At 51.6% G+C, this 19,055-nt stretch overlaps 1 long non-coding RNA gene across 1 annotated transcript; it reads right to left on the bottom strand.

The window, feature by feature from the left end:
• Window positions 1-869: 869 nt before the first annotated feature.
• Window positions 870-17,763, bottom strand: LOC118524748 (uncharacterized). The gene is made up of 3 exons (XR_004911817.2): window positions 17,325-17,763; window positions 4,467-4,608; window positions 870-2,695 (listed from the first exon to the last, which is right to left on the bottom strand). It is a non-coding gene; the product is annotated as an uncharacterized LOC118524748 (long non-coding RNA).
• Window positions 17,764-19,055: the final 1,292 nt, after the last annotated feature.

Genomic DNA, 19,055 nt, shown 5'->3' with positions numbered 1-19,055 from the left:
CAGAATGAATGGGAGCCCCAGGAGAGCCCTGGCTGAGCCAATGGGCAGGCAGTATCCCAAGGCCAACAAATGGCCAATTCATGGCATGAAGAGGGGGTAGATTTCACCACGCTTCAATCATCCAAGCTGTGAGGAACTTGTTTCTAGAATACTTCAGACTACTATTATACCTCAGGCCACATCTTGAACCACTGATTTGAGCTACCCTGGTGCAAGAAACAACGCATGCATATTCAGTCCCAGGAAACTGGTAAGTGCAAGAATGCGACACACATGGGTCATGACTTCAAGGAGCTTCCGTAGTCAAATAGGGGACCAGTTGTCTGATCTTTGCCGTATGGCAGAGAACGTAGGCTGGCGGCTTTGCAGCAACGTACAGAAACAGGTGCTAATGTCCAGGACTGGTTGGCCGCAGACAGGAAACCGATGTGAAGAGTCCATGGTAAAAGCCTCTTTCCCCACTTCTAGTCGAGTCAGATAACGGGGACCGTCTCCAGTATTTTCTTATTTTCTCTGTGCTCACTGAGTGATGGGAAGGAGGATTTAGACCCCAAGCTCCCTGCGCCCTGCTTGCTGTAGAGTGCACACCCTGACCTCCCGAACACTGCAGTGTGTCCACCAGGCTCGAGGCAGAGCTCGGGATTCTCTCCACGGGAAGCAAAGACATGCTCGGTGATTTCCTGCGTATCCTTTTGCTCATTCCCCAGAGAAACTATAAATGTTTATCAACTCAAGGGAGATGCTTAAGAGTTGCTGGACTTGCTCTTCCTACACTGATGTCTTTATCCAAAGAGACGAGAGTCACTTTTTCATTCTGAGCTCTCGCGTCGCTACCTTACACCTTCTTGTCGAGCGCTTCACTGGATTGAGGGAGGTGTCGCTTACTTGGTTGAGATGCTGGCAATTATCTTGTGTGATGCAGAGCTAGTGATGTGTTACATTTTCTCCTTGATCTGTCAACACCTCTTTACCTATTTTGACAAGAGCTGCAGTTGGGGGGTATACGATGCACATGTACACAAAAACTTCTCTCTGTCTCTGTCTCTCCTTGTCCCCTTCTCTCTCTCTCTCTCTCACATACACACATGATGCACGCATGCCTCCGAACTCAGAGAGGCACGGGCATGCTCTTGATGACAGATGGTTCCCCTAGAAACTCTGCAAGCCTCTGCACCAAGTGGCCAGGAAATAATTGAGAGAGGGTCAGAGAAAAGGTGTTTACTATTTGTGTCCATTAGAGTCTAGGCAGGAAAGGATTGATGTTCTCAAACAGCCATTAAGGAAGGTTTCCTAAAGTGCTTTCAGCAACATGGAAGAGTGGGTGCCCCGGGCATGGCAGCTCCATCCTCAAGAGGCAGCAAGGGGGAGTAGTTGACACCAGCGGGTACCCAGGTATCCCAGCGGGCGTGGTCGTCTGTCTGCAGCACCCTGCCTGACCGGCTCCCGGCCTTCAGGAGTGGGACACAGACAGCCTGTAACGTGCCTGGCACACATTAAGACATGATAGATACAAGCCTGGTTGACTTGTTTGTTCGCCATTTTACTCTCCTGCCAATAAATGTATTTGCTTTTAAGACATGAGACATCTCACTCTGGATCAAACTAGCCAAAGCTCCAGAGGACAGTCTCGGGGGCACGATGAAGAAATGAAGAACCTTCTGGGGCGCCTGGGTGGATCAGTCAGTTAAGCGTCTTCCTTCTGCTCAGGTCATGGTCCCAGGGTGCTGGGATTGAGCCCCGCATTGGGGTCCCTGCTCGGCCAGGAGCCTGCTTCTCCCTCTCCCGCTCCCCCTGCTTGTGTTCCCTCTCTCGCTGTGTCTCTGTCAAATAAATAAATAAAATCTGGAAAAATAAATAAATAAAATATTGGCAACAAAATAGCTCCATTCTAAAACAAATGCACGTCGGCGCACGTCGGCCTCTGAGGTGTCAGGAAGCACCCTTGTGCCTACAGGAGCCGCGCGTGGCTCTGGGCGGGCGATTCCCAGGCGTAGCTGGGACCCCCGCACCTGCCCCCGAAGGAAGGATCCTCAGACTGGAGTGTCATGCTTCTGCTTCAACAGCGGGAGCCCCGCGTCCCTGCCAAACCAGGTGGCCCCCAGCAGGGGCCCTCGTGAGCTCGCGCACTGCACCACCACCGGGTTCCCGCCTCATGGGCTCACACACCCGTGGGTCACCCAGGTGCAAGGGGCAAGTGAAGGACACTGCGTTGTATTCTTAATTTTAGAAAAATGGAAAATTTAGAGAGAGCTTCAATTTTCATTGTTTATGAGGATCTGGAAGTTGGTAGTAAAATGTGATGAAAATATCTTCAGGATACGCTTGCCTAAAGCCTGGAGCTTTTCGTTCTTGGAAGCCCTTGTGGACATTTTCTGTAGAGGAGCGAAAGGCTGCCTGTCCTCTCGGGATTGAGTCTGGGGCCCACACGGGCAGCAGAGGCCAAGAACATGGACTGTTTTTGAATCCTTCACTAGAAAGCCTGATTTCATTCGAAATTATGCTTGTTTGCTTGCTTTAGGTATTCCCGTAAAGCCACGTTTGAGGGTCCCGAGCACAGCTGGAGTGTGCGGCTGCTCGAGGAGACTCTCATCCACCCCCCTAGTGGTGAAGGGGCCAGCTCGGGCCACTGGATGACCGAAGACCCTCACCGCTGCCAAGGGCTGTAACATCCACATATCATTTAGCAAAAGTGCATCTGTAAGAAATAAAGGGACGATATTAAGGAAATGTATAAATTTGGTGGTCCCCTCTTTTGCTGTCCAAATTTATATCTTATCAAAATAAAAATAACCAGGGTCAGGGAAAGAGACAGGAGATGACAAATATTTGCAGATCCTAAGACAGAGGTGAATTTCTGCAAAGTTCAAAAAATATTCAAGGGGTATTTGGTTTTAGAGATGTGGTCATTTATCCAGGATTTCTATGTCATTTATCATGTGACAGTTTCTACTGGTGCAAAGGAGAATCCTCAAAGTGCTGGCCCTCACAGAGCTTTGGGTCTAGGAAGGGAGGAGAATGCATCTCTGAAGTCAGGATGAATTAAGTGGAGGTGAACGCACGAGAGCACAGATGAAGGAGAAAGAAGCTCGGTGCTGAGTGGTGGGTGAGGCTTCCTGAACCTGTGGGCGTGCAGAGGCAGCATATGGAGTCCCTAGCATTTCGTGAGGCTGGGGGAAGGGGACAGTGCCGAGAACACAGGGCAGGGGCTGGAGAAGGAAGGAAGCTGGGGGAGGGGCGCATCCTAAAGCTGTGGCCCACAGGAGCACCTGGAGTGAACCCTGCAGGGAGCCTGGATACAGGGTACGAGGGAGAGCACACACTTGCGGGGACGAGTCCTCCCAGCCGCAGGCTGCCCTGGTGTAAGCTGGAGCCCGGGCTCCCACTGGGAGGGCGGAAGAGCCGTTGGTTGGGCTCAGAAGAATCCCCACAGAAGGAAACATACGGGCCTGGCAGGGGAGGCTAGAGGAGCATCCCGAAGATGAGGCCCAAGAGATGTGGGGGCAACTGGGGTCCAAGATGCTTCTGCCACAAAGTGGGTGTGAGCAACAGGTTCTAAGCCCTGGGCTGGTGGTCTGGAGAGAATGCACCAGGTGTGAGTGTGAGTGTGGGACAGACAGAGGGACAGTTATGAAAATCCAGCTCAAGTAGGCAGTGTTGGGATCCCCGAGCTGCCGAGCAAGGAGCCGGGTCCAGGACACAGAGGCTAAGTTGAGTTTTGGACTTAGGCGCCTGTGGCCAAACGGAACAGCCATGGCTAGTCAGCCACTTGGATGATGAAAATCTCCTGAAGATCAGATTTGGGCTGGATTTTTAGTTGGAAACATCCCAGGACAGTGCAAGCTTGTACAAAGTCACAGGATCTGCGGGGCCCCTGAGGGTCTGACTCTTGGTTTCGGCTCAGGTCATGATCTCAGAGTCATGGGCTCAAGCCCCAGGCTGGGCTCTGCGCTCATTGCAGAGTCTGCCTGCCCCTCCCCCCGCCCATGCTCCCTCTTTCTCAAATAACCGAATACATAAAATCGTCAAAGTCACAGAAGCTGAAATGAGAAAAGGCAGCCAGGGGCCTCCTGACGGCCACAGCCCCTGCTCAGCGGGCTTACTAGAGAAGAACGAGACCTAGTGCCGTGTCAGCACTGGTCTGTGTCACGGAAGCACTGCTGACTGGGGACAAAGCCATTCCGACTGCAGGAGAGAGAGGGGCCTGAAGAGCGCTGTTTTTCCATTTGTTTTCCAGGAGACCCGTGCTGGGTTGCTAAACAACAGCTCTGCTTTGGACGGCTTTGGCGTCCTATAAATACAGATCCCCACGGGAGGGTCCGGTGTTCCCTGACTCAGCTCCAGAAAGAGCAGGTGCGTTCACTGGGTGAGTCATGCCCCTGGCGGACGAGCCGGGACGGGGCTGCAGAGGTCCTCGTGGGACGAGAGGAGGCGAGGGAGGAGGCCCAGGCTTCCAGGGCCGCACTGACCTGAAATTTGGGGATTCTTGTTTTTCATTTCTGCTAAAATCAGTAGCACCACCCGGGCTTCGGAGGAAAACTCCTGCGTTGATGAATATGATTTTTATCTGTTCATCTGTGGATGCACATTTAGGTCATTTCCACACCTTGGCTGTGGATTAAAAAAGAGACAGAGACAGAGAGAGAGATACTTACAGTGGAATACTATTTCGCCTTAAGGAAAGAAATCTTACCATGTGGAACAGCATTGATGGACCCAGAGGACACAGTGCTAAGTAGAACGAGGCAGACACAGAAGGACAAAGGGCGCATGGTTCCCCCGCCGTGAGGGCCCTAGAGTGGTCCAGCGCAGGGAAGCAGAGCGGAAGGTGGGAGCCAGGGCTGGGGGAAGGGGAGGGTGGCGGGTGCCGTTCAAGGGAGAAAGCCTCAGTTGTGCAGGATGAACGAGTCCGGAGAGCTGCACCGGCCCCGTGCCCGTGGCCAATGGCACTCTGCTCTGCCCTTGAAAGTCTGTGAGGAGGGTGGACCTCATGTTAGCTGCTTTTACCATAACATAAAACCAGTAGGTGACTATCCGATCGACCCCGAGAACTTTCTTCTCTCCTGTTGCATCCACAAGGCATTAGTGCACGTGCACGGAGACATGGCTCACACCAGCCTTCCAGGTCAGAACACCCGTTTTGTCAAAAGCACCTCAGAAGCGCTGACATAAGGAAGCAACAGACAAACGTGACTGTACTGAGGACACTTGAGATTTGGAATCCTTTAAAAAATTATTTTTTTTCATTAATGAGTAGATACTCATGTGGCAGGAATAAGGGCTCTGCATTCTGATTTGGGACACTGTTTTAAAGTGGATTCTGCAGTGGGCGCCTGGGTGGCTCAGTTGGTTGAGCGACTGCCTTCGGCTCAGGTCATGATCCTGGAGTCCCGGGATCGAGTCCCGCATCGGGCTTCCTGCTCGGCAGGGAGTCTGCTTCTCCCTCTCCCGCTCCCCCCTCTCATGCTCTCTGTCTCTCATTCTCTGTCTCTCTCAAATAAATAAATAAAATCTTTAAATAAATAAATAAATAAATAAATAAAGTGGATTCTGCAGTTCCCATGAGCTTTCGATCTCCTTGCACTCTGAGTAAAATGCTACTTTTATAAAAGCCGGGGAAATTGTTCTTAACGGCTGCTAGAAGGACGGTGAAGCCGAGGTAGAGGCAGCTGCAGGGCAGGAGCCGGGCTGGATGACGCGCTGAAGCAGGTTTGCGGGAAGTACACAGCGGGGCTCGCACTCAGAGGTCAGCCCCGCTGCTCTGCACGCCGTCCCGCCTGCCCTGCGGATCTCCGCTTCCCACGCCCTCCGCCCTGCTTTTCCTGGGGTCCCCCACACAGGCACATGGCAGGCGGGCTGTGGGACCCACCCCCCTCCCCGGGCCGGCGGCCACGGCTCTGGCCAGGAAGTGCCCGCCCAGTTGATCGCACCCTTCCAGGAACCCTGCAGAAGGAGACGCCAGAGCTGAGAGCAGCTCCTGGGGACGAAGAGGACAGGCGGTTTGCCCTGACCACGTGTTCCTGTTATAATCAGACAGCACACGGGTTTACCCCGATCAACAGAGGATGTGGGAAAGCATGATGACTCATCCTGTTTGTCCCCAGCTCTCCTTTCACTCATCACCCTACAGAGAATTTCTGGGAATACATGGACCTTAGTGAAGCTCCTAGAAAACAGGGTCAGTTCGATGGGAATATCGTTGTTATTCTTAAGTCATGTTTATGATAACCTATTATTTATAGTAATCAAACTGTTAGTGAAAAGTTACCAAATAAACAGCTGGGTGACTTTCGGTGGGAGACTGCATTGTCCTGTCACTCAGGAAATATGGATCCCCCTTGCCACACCCCCACCTCCCCAAGAAGATGTACAGCCTGGTCTGACAAGCCACAGGCTGAAGGACTTACTTTTGCTTTTTGCAGTGGGAGGGGATGTGATCTGCCTGAGCAAAGACCTAGACACACTTGCTTATTTTGGCTCACTCTATATGCAACTCCTGTCTGCATGGGAACCATGTGTCCCAGTTTACAGCTCTTCCTTCAACCTGGAAAGGCGTGATAATCAGAGCTGTGCTGACCTGCAGCCTGCAGTAGAATACTGTAGCCTACCTGCAGACCCAGGGGGAAATAGTGAAATGTTGGCTGTTTTAAGTCACTGAAAAGGGGAACTGTTTGTTGCCCACAGCAAAAGCTGACTTGCCTGTTTGCTCATTGACTTACGATATCATTTCAGAGTATACATTTTATTCTGCTGATCTTCAGTTGGCAGTTACATCAGCTAGCTATTGCCACAATAATGCTGCGTAACAACCAACCACAAATTTCAATAGCATTCAGTATGTGTTGATACCTTATGCATTTGTGCATTCACGGGAGTAAACTAACATAGGCTGGGCCTGACGGGGGTGAATTCCCCGGGGTAACTCTGCACTGTGTCTGACATCCAATTCCTGGACCAGCAGGTTATCTTAGGCACCAGAACGCAACCGTGCAAGCAATCCTCAAGCTTCTTCTGTGTCACGAATGCTAACATCCCGACTCACATGACCAAGCCAGCATCAGTGGGCCAGGGAGGTAAATTCCTCCTTGGTGTCACCTTGAGGTAAAGAGGAAGGACTGAATATTTCTGAAGACAATCTGATTTACTGCACTAATTAGTCCTAATATTTTACTGGGAGTAATTTTGTTGTTGTTGTTTGTTTATGTTCTGCTTTCTCTTTCCATTTCCAGATAAAGAAAGTATACTAAAAAACATGCTTCACAACCTATATACAGACTGCCTTCAGAGGATTTCTGCCATCGAGCACTTACGTAACGTGACCACCTGTAACCTAATTAACTGGTCATTCTCTACATTATCTATTTAATATTGATCAAGCGTAATGGAACATATTGAACACACTTAGGGCTCTGACAAAAACCTGTTTTGTTCAATATGGTGCCATAGCCACATGGAGCTACGGAACGTTTGAAATGTGGCTCGTCCAAATTGAAATGCTTTCTTAGTATAAAACATACACTGGATTTTGAAGACATCACATAAAAATGTAAAATACATCATTAACAATTTTTGTCTTGATTATATGTTCAAATAAAAATATTTTGGATATGTTGAGTTAAATAAAATGCAGTACTAAAATTAACTTTACCTAGCGGTGTCAAGGAACAAGTAAGGAACCCTGAAAGCCCTCTCTTTCATAAAAGTAATGGGACCACTGGCAAATTGGTCAGAATCAGCTTTTTCAATACTCTGGAAATTAATTAAAGGTGTACAACAATCTAGGGAGCCACTTCAAGAAAAATGGCCAAATCTTGGTAAGAACAACAAGCTTTGTAGCATTTTAACTTGCATTCTCCCATCTCTTCTCTTCCCTGCTCCACAGTGCCTTTGAACACCATCAGCATTTGGTTGTGGTGAAGATCAGCAGCCCAGGAGGAGGCAGAATGGAGGCCTGTTCAGGGTTCCCTGGGAGACTCCACTCACAAGCCTCTCTTTGTTTTACTGATTTAGAGCCTATTCCTACCAGTAGCCTTTTCTCCAGTGGTGTTTGTCTAAAACAATCAGAGGCAATTGTTGAGTATTGCAGTTGCCTAAGGCAGTGGGAAAAAGTTGAACAATCAATAGAATAAAATAAAAACTGGAGAATGACACATCCATAGGATGCTTTAAAAAGTTCTAAGCTATTTCTGGGACTCTGGAAGGTCATGCACATACATATGGTTGTGTGCAGGCTCAGGAAAGTCCTTAAAACTCTGGAAGCTCTGGGGGTACCTAGGTGGTGCAGTCAGTTAGGCCTCTAACTCTTGGTTTTGGCTCGGGTCTTGGTCTCAGGGTCATGAGATCGAGTCCCTCATTGGGCTCTGTGCCCAGCACGGAGTCTGCCTAGGACTCTTCTCCCTCTCCCTTTACCCCTCCCTCCTAAAATAAATAAATAAATAAATCTTTTTTAAAAATCTGGAAGTAAGGGCGCCTGGGTGGCTCAGTTGGTTAAGTATCTGTCTTTAGCTCAGGTCATGATCCCAGAGTCCTGGGATCGAGCCCTGCATCGGGCTCCCTGCCCAGTGGGGAGCCTGTTTCTCGCTCTCCCTCTGCTTCTCCTCCCTCCCCCGCTCATGCTTGCTCTCTTTCAAATAAATAAATAAAATCTTTAAAAATATTATAAAAATTTTTTAAATTAACAAATTAAAAAATCTGGAAGCTCTTACCTCTAGATGACCTTGGGACTCTAAGCCAGTAAGAAGTGCAGGTTAAGGCAGGGTTGCCAACTGCCTGGCTGAGTTTTGAAAGCATTCCCCAACTTGCACACAGGGCCCCTTGGCAAAGGTTAGGAGACTTACTGCTTCCAGGCAGTTAAGGAAATCTCTGTCCAAACATTTGTTGCTCACTAAGGTAATTGAGCAGAGACATCAGTGACCAAATAGAGGGGACATAATTAGTTCAGAAAGGTAGCTAAACAAACAACAGCCAAGTAACAGCACAACAGCAAACCCTGGGGAGAGGGGGGACTCTGATTTCCAGAGTTGCCGCATATTATTACCTAGAATGTTCAGTTTTCAGCCACCACAACAACAAAACTATAAGACAGAATAGGAAACAAGGAGATGGGGCTCACACACAGGGGGAAACGAAGTTGTTGATAGAGATGGTCCATGAGGAAGCCCGGACACAGAACCTACTAGCCAGAAACTTCAAGTCATCTGTTGTCAATGTGTAGAAAGAACTCAAGGAAACTGTGTTAAAAGAACAAAGGCAAAGTATGAGAATGCTGTCTCATCTAGCAGAGAACAACAATAAAGATAAATAATTTAAGAAGAGCCAAGTGGAAATTCTGGAATTGAAAAGTACGATACTGAAGTGAAAAGCTCCCTAGGGAAGCTCAAGCACAGATTTCCAGAATCAGGATTTCTGCAGGTGGGGCGTGAGCCTGTCCCTTTTCCAAGCTCCCACATGAGTCTCACGTGCTCCTCTGACAGCCCCAGGTACCGCACGCTCCTCTAGGTTTCCTGGGACACTTGGAGCATTCAGAGGCCAAGAGTCCAGCCAGAACTATACACGGGCTCCCCCAGGCATTTGTCTTTTGGACAGAGCTTCACAAGTAATTCTGATGTGCATGGCAGGATGATCCCATTGCCCAGTGGGGCCTGGAGACGGACTGAGCAGCCACTTCTGGGGAGAACTGGCTGACAAATGTTCCAAGAAGACAGAGGACATGTGTAAGAGTTTTGCTTAGGATTGAGCTCTCGAGGGAAGCGATGTTTTTCGGAGCCAAACTCAGACACCTGGGAGAGAACAGTTTGGAGGGGCACCTGCTCTGGTATAACATGTACCACTCAGTGGGGAAAGAGGGAGAGGGTCTTAAACAGCAGAAAGTTACTTTCTCTGAGTTCTGGAGGCTGGGAAGTCCGAGATCAAGGTGTGGGCAGGGCTGGTTTCTGGTGAAGCCTGTCTCCTTGGGTTGCAGACAACTGCCTTCCCACTGTGTCCACATTTGCCCCCCTGTGTGTGTGGAGACAGAGATCTCTGGTGTGTCTTCTTATGTCACCAGCCCTATCGGATTAGGACCCCACTCTTAGGATCTCATTACACCCTACTTACCTCCTTAAAGGCTTTGCGTACAAATGCCATCACCCTGGCGTTAAGGCTTAAATATACAAAGAGGGGAGGGCACTGTTCAGTCTAGAAACAGGAGGGCAACAAAGATTTGACCCTTGGGAACAGATACAGAGCCTTCAGAACGGAGATATGCCTTCAGGACTGCACTGTTGAAGAATCCCCAAGGCTCCCTCCCTGAGGTTCCCTCTGGTGCGAAATGATAGCGGCCTGCACGGCTGTAATTAGTGCCATTAAAGGAAAGGGGCTTGAAGGGGATGATGTCTCGCCGTTACGATGAAGTCATCTAAGGGGCAAGTTTCAATTTATCTTCTCTTTGAAAGAATTCGGTATCACATTCGGAGAATTGTGAAATTTTAGAATCGTAGGGACGGAAGGAACACAGAGGTCTTCTGATATAAAGGCGTCGTCAGACCCACCTGCTGCTTGGTCGCTCTTCACAATTCTCCTGCTCCATCTGAAAAAGGAATTGTTACCCCTCGTCCCATGCACTGGGGCACAGCGAAGTTTGATGAAGACATACAAATTGACCAAGCAACGTACTAAAAGCAAAAGGGCAAGAAGTGTGCCTTTAATTAAACAACCTAATGAACAAACAAAAGAACTGATCAGAAATAAAGAAAATGTTTTTGAACCTATCTGCTTTTTTCCCATGTTTTTGAGTTGCTTGTATAAAAGTTTATACAAGTTATTTAGAAGTTGACTGGAATCCTCAAAAGAGAAAGGTCTAATGGTACCTGGAGAAAGTCTCAAGGAACATGGTTCTCCAACCCCAAACTTAGGCATGGTTCTGCACCCTTCGCAGCCTCACACATTGGCCCCCATGTAGATACCTGTAAATGTTATTCCCCGTTCCCTGCAGACTTCATTCAGGACGCGTATAGCAGCACAGAAATGCCTACAACGGTCTTGTTCTGCAAGTCTTCAAAGCAACATTTCCAGAAAAGAGAAGACCACAAATCGCCATCCCCAAGTTGTCGCTCTGATCCCTTCCCGGAGCTGGAGATTAGAGGATGCCGCCGTCCAGATGGTCTACGGCTTCAGGTTGTGGGTGAGGTCATCCCCAAAGCTGAAACGGGGACTTTGCTTCACGATTCCCCGTGATGGAGAAAGAAATAGCTGCCTATCAGATTTGCCATCGAGAACAAGATGGAAGACCAAGAACCTCGTTGAGACTATTGCAGGGCACTGATACCCTGTAGTGGTTCAAAACCCAGCGCAACTTGGCAGTAGACATAGAGCTTCAGGTCCGAGTCAGTGACAGACACCAGGGTTGGTAAGTGGCAGTCCCCGGGGCCAAATCCATTGCAGCCTGTTTGGGTGTGGCCGGTGAGCAAAGAGAGATTTTGGACTTTTAAATGAATGAACAATATTAGAGGAAGAGGACTATTTCATGACAGATGAAAAATATGTGAAATTCAAATTTCAGTGCCCTTTAATGAAATTTTCTTGGAACTCTGTGTGCAAGTATGTTCATTCATTGTGGACTTTGTGGATCATTGGTGGCTTTTTCCAGGCTACACGGGAACAGCTGGGTGGTTGTAACAGAGGTTACATGGCTATAAGGGCTATCAGAGGGCGCTGGCTCGTTCTGGACTCACAATTACAGTGCTGTCCTCCTCCCAAACCCCCGTATGACCCTGGAGCTCTCCTCCAGCTGGACTCCTCACACAAGAACGCCTTCCCAAGAACCACACACGTGTATGTGAGTACACACGTGTGCACAGACGCTGCACACGGGACTCCCACGTGCACACGCACACGCACCCCCGGTGACCGTAGATTCTGCTACATCACGGTGGTAGACCACTTATCCAAGGAACACATACCCCCTTTTCCTAACGGAAAGCTCGCTGGCCCTCGAATTTGAAAAATAAGCAGTCGGAGCGCTGGGTGTTATACGAAAACAATGGATCGTGGATCAGCACATCAAAAACTAATGATGTATTGTATGGTGACTAACATATCATAATAAAATTAAAAAAAAAAAAAAGAAAAAGAAAAAGAAGCAGCTGCCCCTGGACATAGGGATCCTATTTTAATATCTCAAGGTGGCTTCGTTCCTCGATCGACTTCTGCCACAGCTGAACCTGTAGGTGGCAGCAGAAACTCACCGATGACACGCTTCGCGGCGTATTTGTGGATCTGTCCATGTGTATGTACGGGGGGTGTGTGTGTGGTATGTATGAGTGTGTCTGCATACGTATGACTCAGGTGTGTGTGAGTGTGTACGTATGGTGTGTGTGTCTGTTTACATTGTGTGTATGATGTGTGCATGTAAGTGTGTATGAGCGTGTGAGTGTATGAGCGTGTGAACATGCATATGGTACGTGTGGGGGGTGTAGATACATGGAATGTGTGTATGTGTGGTGTGTGCACCTGCGTGTGTGTATGAATATGGTATGTGTGTGTGTGTCTGTCTGTCTCCGTGTGTGTGTGCGTGAAGCACGCCTGCCTTAGGTGGCGAGTGCCCCAGAGAGGGGACAGCTTGGGGAGGTGTGCCCCGCTCTGTGACGCCCGCGGGAGGGGAGGACCAGGCGGGCAGAGGCTGTGGGCCAGCAGAGCGCCCGGGGACACTGTGGAGACACCCAGCACCACCTCCACCCCCACTGGCTCAAGTGTCCGCACTCGGGGCTCTGTGGGGGGCAGGTGCCGTCTTCTGAGGATGCTTCCTGGGGGGCGGAGGGCAGTCTGCTTCTCCACCAGCTCCTTTGCTTTCTGCCCTCAGCCCTGGCCCAGGGGCCACAGGTCCTGCCTTTGGGGCTCTTTGTCTGGATCTGCACCTTTTGCGGACAACGGCGAGCCGCGCCCCTGCAGCCGGCCCTGCTCCCTGGGCTGTGAATGGCGGAAGCTTCCATTCTTTCCAGCCCCTGTGTGGGCACCCTCAGCTCCCCACATCCTGAGCCAGCGGCCAGGTGCCATCGCTGCATTGAACTGACAGGGGAAAGCTTTGGCCCTGGTCGTTTTGCCTGGGGCGTGTAATAAGAAGGTTGGGGAGGGGGATTTCTTTTAATTCAGTTCTTTCAGATTAGCAGACCCAAGAAAGCACAGAAAGGAAGGAAGCCTGTGGACACACTCCCCGAGGTGGAGCGAGAGGACCCGCTGCTCCAAACCAGCCTTGGCCACTGCTTACGTGGCGCTCTGAGCCCCACCTTCCCTATCTGAGAAATGGGCCACGTTGCCCCACCGGCCTCCAGCGCTGGGGGCTTGAACGAGGCAGTGTGCGCGGCCGGGCTCGGTGACCCACAGCACACACACCGTTCCTGGGCGTGCCGACGATTAGCACAGGCTAGGACAGCGTGTCCCCGCGGACGGGGCCAACTCGGCACGCCCCACCGGGCCCCCATCCTGTCTGACTTCCGCCCCCTTCTGCGCGCCCCCAGGAGCCCCGTGGCCACTCCGCAGGCAGCAAAGGCTCTGCCCGCCTCCGCGCCGGACTGGCGCTCCCTGGAGTGAACGGCATGCACCCGGCAGCGGGCAGAGCCCGTGTGAGCCCCGTGCTCTGCTGGGGACGCCAAGGACTTGCCCTGGGACGGTCTCTGCCGCCGTCCCGCGGCCTTCGTTTGTTTCGGAGCCTGGGGGATGAGCGCTGGGCCCGCTCAGCCACATCCTGGGCCGGGGCCACCATACCCGCACGTTGCCCTTCTCCCTCGGAGCAGACCTTCTGGAGCCAGCGTGCCTTCCCCAGTGAGAGGTGCCCGCGGCTCGGCCTCGGGGACGCGACTTGCTCCACTCCCCACTGGACCCGGAGCCACCGTGGCTCTGAAATGGGCCACGCTGCTCTGCCGGACGTGACCTTGGTCCTTAATTACTTGCATCACAGTCTGTCCTCTCCTGTTCTCTTTGTCAGGGCTCAGGCTACAGGCGAGATCCTCCACTTGGGACACACGTACACCCACTGAAGAATTCTTGGAGACACCAGACACGATTTCTAGGGGAAGGGGAGTGCGTTCTCTCAAAAGGCAGCTCCTGACTTCTCGCGCCCCCACCCCCCCCGGGGCTGCCAAGTGTGCAGCGATGGGTCCACTCAGCACGAGGGGCCTCTTAAAGACAGACATCCGTCTGCAGCAGCTGTGGCCATGAAGCTTCTTGTCCACGCCGGTCAGGGCCCAGGGCCGCAGGCCTGCAGCAGCTCCAGGCTCGGGGGCCAGCACTGGATTCACTTCCCCACAAGCCGCCTGGCCATGCAGTGCTTCAGGGATTCCCATGTCCTGCCGTCTTCAACCGTAAGATGACTGAGCAGAGCCTGTCCTGTGGTGTCCACTCCGTCAGAGGAAAGCTCTGGTCAGGCCTTGGACCCGTGCAACTTCAGAGTAAGAACGAGTATAAGGATCGGGGTTTTCAATCGCTCTGAGATCTCATGTGTGTGCACACGGGCCAGAACACACAGGCTCGCTTACCAACGGTGTGCGCTCTCTTCCTATCAGACAAAACACCACAGTCTTGTTGGAAAACTGCACAGAAAAAGAAACTCTGCCCCTTCCTGTTCCATATTTTTTCTCGGGTGCTTGGGTGGCGCAGTCAGTTAAGTGTCGGCTCTTGGTTTTGGCTCAGGTTGTGATCTCAGGGTCGTTGAGATTGAGCCCCACGTCGGGCTCCGTGCTCAGCACCGGGCCTCCATGAGACTCTCCATCTGCCCCTCCATCCACACACGCTCTCTCTCTCTCTCTTTCAAATAAATAAATAAATCTTAAAGAAAAAAAGAAATAGCCCTTCAATGTTTCTCCTGCTTGTTCAAATAATAATGGGTTAACAATACCAGTGTGACCTAACTCCAGCAAACCAATCAAAGCAAAGGTGAGAAAAGGCAGCCGAGGTGTGCCCGAACACAGCAGTCTCCAAGCACCCTGTCCATTCTGCAGGGATGCGCCTGGTGCCTCCCGAATCAGGAATCCTGGGCTTCTTGTGCCAGACCCCATGGGGATCTGCAGGCATCCAAATGTACTCGGAAGGCACTTGTGGATTTGGCTTGATTGGAAGATGCTTCTGTTCCATGTTCAACCGTCGGAGAGAAAGCTGACTTCGCACGGGCCGTGGTCCTCACTGTAACTGACAGTTGCCATAAAAACAGGGGGAGGTGTAGTGCAAATTTTGCCAAGCGTTTATGAAGACCGGGAGAGCGTTTCTGCACAGAAGTCTCTGTGAGGGTCCACAGGTAGTGGGGCGGAGCCGGGGGGAGGGACCTCGGTGGGGGCTCGGCAGCACCTGTCAGACTCGCATTGTCCGCAGACAGAGCAGCAGCCAAGGGAAAATGCCCGCGGCTGCCGGCTTAGTGATTGGTAAATAATGAGCTCCTGGAGGGAGGCCTCTGGTTTTCAGAGCATATGCTCTAACAGATGGAGTTGCATCGGCCCGTTTGGGGTGCACTCCGGGGACCTGCCAATCACTGGCATCTAGCTTCTGGGAGGGAGCGAGCCTTTGGAAAAGGACAGAGGTATTGGATAGCAGCATCGAACCCATTTCAGTGTGGGCCAACCTTAACCACAAGGGCCCTTCTGCCCCCAGGAGCCCAGAGAGCCCCAGCGAGGCTTCAGCTCGGTCTGGAGATTTTGCATGCAGGGAACTCTACAACTGGATCTGTGGTTCTCATAGTGGGGTCCCGGGACCAGCCGCAGTGGTGGCCCCTGCGAGGTCGTTAGAAAGAATTCTGGCCCACCCCACACCTGCTGGGGAAACTCGCAGTCCGTGTGGCAGCAAGCCCCCAGGCAAGCTAAGGTTTGCGAGCCACTGAACCAGCTCATCACCGAGGTAAGGACCAGGATGACAGTCTTTGCTCCTTCCCACCCTTCTTTCTGAGGCCCAGCACATTGCTGGACATGCATGTGATCCAAACAGATGGTTTTGGAGGGAGCCGAGGAAGTGGAGAAAGGACAGGGATATAATCTCAGCTTCCCTCCTTCAACTTGGTTTCAGACTGAAAAGCCGAGACCCAAGGAAGAGCGCGCCTCTGTACGGGTTTATTTCACATGCTGCTCGGGAGCAAGATCCGGTGGTGGGACCTGTGCCCACTCCTGCCGGGCGCCCAGAGAAGCAAATTTCATAGAGAGATGCAGAGCTGCTGCCAGCCCAATCTTGAATTCGGGAGGGCTCCGTTTGAAGCGACAGGATGAGCCCTATGCACCACGCCAGTTAAGAGGCAAAGAGAGCAAAATGCAAAGCAGAGCGGCTGGGGGAGAAGCTCCCGCTCGGGCGAGTGGAGCTTCTATGAGCCACGCTCCCGGCGGCAGTGACATGGAGGGGCTGCCCCTGAGCGGCCGAGCGGCATTCCTGTGGCCAGACCTTGGAAGAGCAGCTACGGCCCTTGGAGACCCCGCATCGACCCGGCTCCGCAAAGCTCCTACCACCCAGCAGGGCTGGTGTCCACTCCTGCCATGGACGCTGAAGTTGGGGAGCAAGAAAGGGCTTTTAGGAAGCCAAGGATTTCTCCAAGTCACTTAGGCTGACTGGGCTTTGAGTTTCTCCATCGGCAAAATGGAGCTATTAATATCTTCTTCAAATATGTTTTGTGGATGTTAAATGAGCCGTGCCCAGCGCCCAGCATCTGGTACGTGATGGTGCCAGTGGTTTGGAAATGTGGGTTGCCACCCATTATGGGGAAAGAAAATCAATTCATAGTAAGCCATGATTCTAAATGATTCGGGTTGTTGTTGATTCTAAATGCTTTATTGGGGCTTCCAACTTGAATCTTCTTGATATTAACTGTTGCATTTTGTTCCTTATCGTATATAGCATGAGTAAGCTTTTTCACAAAACCTTTGTTTCATTTGTATTTATCATACACATGAAGTGGTTTGCAAAGCGTCATCTATTTCTTAGAATTGTAGACAAAAAAACAAAAGGAAAACATTGCATTAGGTGATCAATAGACACTAGTCACTCTGCTCGTTTCTCCCTCATCTGTCCCTCAGGAAAACAGGGTGGCCCCCTGTATCCATCTGGCTATCTAAAAGGATTCTGTACCCAGTGACGATTCGGGTAGCAGGGGCATGGGGGTTTCCCGCACCACCAAGCAACTCAGTTGTGACCCTGTCTCTCCCCAAGGGTAGTGGCAGATTCCCCAGGTTATGGGCTCAGTCCCACAGGACCGCCCCCACGCCCTTCAGACACCGGTCCCCAAGATCAGGCTGTCACCTGAGCTCTTGGGCTCCAGATCAGAGGTTTGGATTTGAGTAATTTGCTAGTGGGGCTCGCAGAACTCAGGGGAATGTTTTACTTACCAGATCACTGGTTTATTATTAAGGGACACAGCTCAGGAGCAGCCGATGAAGAGACGCACAGGGCCGCACCACTCTCCCGGAGTCTCCAGATGTTCACCGACCCAGAAGCTCTCCAAACCCTGTCCTTCGGGAGGTTTATGGAGGCTTCATTGCATAGGCATGATTGATTAAACCACTGGCCTTTGGTGATTGATCCAACCTCCAGCCCCTCTCCTCTCCTCTCCTGGAGGTCAGGGGTGTGACTGGAAGTTCCAACCCCCTAATCAATCACAGGGTTGATTTGTTGATCCGCCAGGTGGCTGAATTCGCCAGATTCCAGTTGTGGCTAGAATTGCCTCATCAACATCACAAAAGGCACCTTCATTGCTCTCCTCACTCTGGAAAACCCAGCATTTTAGGAGCTCTGTGGCAGAAGTAGGGACAAGGACCAAATATATCGTTCTTATGATGAATGACAATATTACAGTATCAATACGAAGGGCCGCCACAGTTGAGGCAGAGGGACAGGGTGCGGATCAGTATTTCAGCAGACTGTACGGCCACTCCACTCCCTGGGGAATCATGGGCCAGCAGGTGTCGCGTGGGAGCAGGACTCCGCAAGCACCCAGCTGCCCCCCAAGAGCCAGTGGGACTCAGGGGGCTCCGGGGTCTGGAGGGACAGATCGGGGTGCTGGCGGGCGGCTTGTGGATAAAGAGAGAACAGAGTACCCTTCTTGCTTGCCCTTCTTGTCATGGTTTTCTACCAGGCAGGTCTGGTAGACCAAGACGAAGAACCCCAAACTCAGAGAGCGGCAGGAGGTAACTCAGAGATGGAGAGAGAGACAGAGAGATGCAGAGACGGAGGCGTGTGCATGTGTATGGGGCAGGGGCAGGTCCCCGCCAGGCCGCACCTACCCTGGTGTTTGAAGGGAAGGCAAACGTGAGTGAGCTCCCCCTGCCTGGGCCAAGGCACCTGCGCCGTGCAGCTGGGCCGCTGTGGGGACATGCACATGTGGGGATAGAGACCCAGCTGCTGCGACACAGTGGCCATCATTCCCCTGAACAATGACCTTGACTCCCCCGGGAGCAGCCACCACATAGATTTACCAGGCGGTCCACCCCTCTCTCGCCGTGCAGGCATGGCACTCATCCAGCCTCGCCTCTCTGCTATCTCTGCTCCTTTCACCTCAAACACACTCCCCTCTCCTGCTGGAACCTTCTGCTCAGAGCAACAGGACAAGACGTGCATTCCCTGCTCACACCCCGCTGGTCCATGGTCTACTTCCCCAGGCCTCCTTCCCCCAAACTGGAAGTTTCCAGCCTGAGATGCTAAGAGGGAGGCATGCCTCCTGGAGGCTGCCAACTCCCATGCTGGGTTCCTGCCCAGGGGATGAGATGAGATGATGAGAGCGAGCAGCTGGGCAAGAGCCTCTGGGCTTAGGAGCACGCCCTCTGACCTCAGGGCAAGCCATGGTTTAGGACTGGAAAGTAAAAAAGGAATCCTACTAAGAAGCCCCCCCCATCTCTCCGGGGTCAGGGAGCACTGCAGAGGCTTTGTGTCACCCCCTCATGGTTGCCACCAGAACCTAGGAGAGATGGGATGTCTGCAGATGCGGAAAAACACTATTCCTTTCTCTCTCTATGTTGCTCTCTTTTTGTTTTATTGTTTTTGGCCAGTGGGGCTTCAGCAGACCTACACTGCTGCTCATCTAAGGACAAAGCGCTTACTCAATACATTTTATTTTTTGGAAA

Source organism: Halichoerus grypus, chromosome 14 (genome assembly GCF_964656455.1).
Source record: "Halichoerus grypus chromosome 14, mHalGry1.hap1.1, whole genome shotgun sequence".
Lineage (NCBI taxonomy): Eukaryota > Metazoa > Chordata > Mammalia > Carnivora > Phocidae > Halichoerus > Halichoerus grypus.
The sequence above is the reverse complement of the archived record's forward strand: the minus strand, read 5'-3'. Positions and strand labels throughout refer to the sequence as shown.